At 38.3% G+C, this 2,932-nt stretch overlaps 1 non-coding gene across 1 annotated transcript; it reads left to right on the forward strand.

Moving 5' to 3' along the window:
* Window positions 1-1,641: 1,641 nt before the first annotated feature.
* Window positions 1,642-1,748, forward strand: LOC122445638. Its single transcript, XR_006270604.1, has one exon. It is a non-coding gene; the product is annotated as a U6 spliceosomal RNA (small nuclear RNA).
* The last annotated feature ends 1,184 nt before the right edge of the window (window positions 1,749-2,932 follow it).

Consider the following 2,932-nt stretch of genomic DNA (forward strand, 5'->3'; position numbering starts at 1 on the left):
GTTCTCCCAATCCCTAGGGCCCTAGAACACACCCCATAGAGAGTAGAAATCCTTTCTTGAATATGGAATGTGGGGTTGAATGAAAAGATTCTGACCTAACCACCTTTCTCCTGGGCTCTCACATCTTTCCCCTAGAAGAAGCTGGTATATAGGGAAGTGTTCACATCGATTGCTTTTTAGTTTCCCTGTCAGCTTGGCTGCTGACCACATGACTTGGCAGAGCCAAATATCTTTCCCTGAGTCTCTGACTGGTACAATAAGGAATTTTAACTTTGAGGTTCAGTCAGCTGTCTGATGAAAAGGATTCTCTATGTCTCAGTATAAGCATTGCCTGTATCAAAATGTGCACATGGAAAAATCAAGTGCTTGCACCCAATAGTTGATGTGTTGAATCCCTTTTATTTATCACATTCTCTGGCTGAAATTCAAAGTGAGTGATTAAATGCTGGCAACCTGGGGGCTAGCATTATTTAGTGTCTCTAGAAAAGTCCCCTCTATGATGCATCATTTAGACTAGGAAGATCGTTTCCTGTGGACTGCACCTCTAGGGAAGTGCATCTTAAAATCAAGAGGGAAACAGTCAAGCAGCTTGATCTGTAACAATAACCTGTGATTGTTAGCCACAGGTTAATACTTTAAGAAGAGCAGCATTCCAATTTCTAATCAAGGGGCCATTGTTACTGATAATAATTAATCCTCTCTCTGCTTATCCCTCTCTTTGAACTATGCATCCTAGACAGGGTGGAAAGTGATTGCTTGTTTAGGAAACTTCACTCTTGTCCATGTTATCACAACCACAGGGAGATTCACATAAATGAGGTGGAGGTATTAGGACTGAGAGCAAGGCTGAGATACAGACATTACATTTAAAGTAGCGCCTAGTTAGCAGCAGCTGGAGAGAGCTTTCCCCTCCCCCAAAATACATGCAGACACAGAAAAAGATTAAAACTCTAAGTCATCCAGGGATTAAAAAAAAAACCACTCATCTGACAAGTGATGAATAGTCATTGCTTTCAAGGAATTTCTGGTCCAGTCACTAAACCAAGCTCTTAGTTAACTAATTTGCTGTGTAGCAAATTACCACAAAACTTAAGGGCTTAAAACATTTATTTTCTCACAATTCCTGGGGGTCAGAGTCCAAGCGTGGCTTAGCTGGACCCTAAATGGGTCTCTCTGGGCTCAACAAGGAAGGATTCACTTCCTCCCTCACTCACGGGGCTTGTCAATGGGATTCAGCTCCTTATGGCTGGCAGTCTGCGGATTCCTTGGTTTCTTGAGATATGGGTTTCTCCACAGAGCGTATCACAACACTGCAGCATTTGAAGAGCTTCAATAACAAAACAGAATGGAGTAAACCTGGAGACAAGCAGGAACAGTTCCAAATTCCCTGCCTTGTTCCCCACTCACAGCTGATTTGAGGAGTATCTTAAATGCTTTCCTGCCCACCCATCTGTGACTAGACGCCTTCTCATTCTTTCCTTCACTGATTCATCCACTCAACTATTAATATTTGGGGGTTCTCTCTATGTGCCAAGAATGATTTGAGGTAGCGGGAATATAGCCGTGAACAAAGCAGATTTCCAGTTCTTAGGGATTTTACAGTCCAGTAGAGAAGACAAATAATAAATAAATAAGAAATGTAATGCTCACTTCAGCCTCACATACTAAAATTGGAATGATTATAGAGAAGATTATCATGGTTCCTGCACAAGGATGACACACAAATTCATGAAGTGGTCCATATTTTTGTCCATCAACAGAGGAATGGATAAAGAAGATATGGTATGTATGTATATATATATATATATATATATACATATACACACAGTGGAGTATTACTTGCAGCAATATGGATGGATCTAGAGACTGTCATATTGAGTGAAGTAATTCAGGCATAGAAAGACAAATATATGATATCACTTATATGTGGAATCTTAAAAAAGGGTACAAATATACTTATCTATAAAACAAAAATAGAGTTACAGACATAGCAAACAAACATATGGTTACTAGGGGGTAAGAGGGCTAAACTGGGAGATTGGGATTGACATATAAACACTACTACAAATAAAATAAATAACTAATAAGGACCTCCTGTACAGCACAGGGAACTCTACTTGATACTCTGTAATGATCTATATGGGAAAAGAATCTAAAAAAGACTGGAGATATATATATATATATATATAACTGATTCACTTTGCTAACAAAATGTAAATCAACTATACTCCAACAAAAATTTTAAAATAAAAGAAATGCTTCAAAATTATTTATTCATATTTTATTTCCAATTTTAAATAAGCTTATTACTATTTTACTATTGGCAAATATTTTTTAAAATGTCAACTCTCTATTATATTTAAAGCAAAACTTTACAAGTTTGATTTTGTCTTTTTATTGTGTTTATTATTTTAGATTAATATTTTAGGTTATATGTATTCAAATTTACCTGTCTGTATTTAAGTTTTATGTCTGAGAATATTTTTCCTATTTTTAATTTAAAAAAAAAGAACTGTATAGTTTATCAGAAGACAAGTGCTATAGAGAAGAAGAAAAGTGTTGGTCTTCCAGTCATGTCTGACTCTGTGACCCCATGGACTGTAGCCCCATCAGGCTCCTCTGTCCATGGAATTCTTCAGGCAAGAATACTGGAGTGGGAAGCCATTCCCTTCTCCAGGGATCTTCCCAACCCAGGGATCAAACTTGGGTTTCCTGTATTGCAGGTGGATTCTTTACCATCTAAGCCACCAGGAAGTGCTGAGGGGTGTGTGAGTCTGTGCGATGGGAGGTTATAATATGACATTTGAGCAGAGAAGTGATAGAAGCTACGTAGAAGTCTTGGGGTGGCAGTGTGCTTGATGTGTTTGAAGAACAGCAGTAAAGTTGATGGGACTGAAGCAAGGTCGGTGAGGCAGACAACAGTACGACAGCA

The sequence above is a fragment of the Cervus canadensis genome, chromosome 7 (genome assembly GCF_019320065.1).
Source record: "Cervus canadensis isolate Bull #8, Minnesota chromosome 7, ASM1932006v1, whole genome shotgun sequence".
In the NCBI taxonomy this organism is placed as follows: domain Eukaryota; kingdom Metazoa; phylum Chordata; class Mammalia; order Artiodactyla; family Cervidae; genus Cervus; species Cervus canadensis.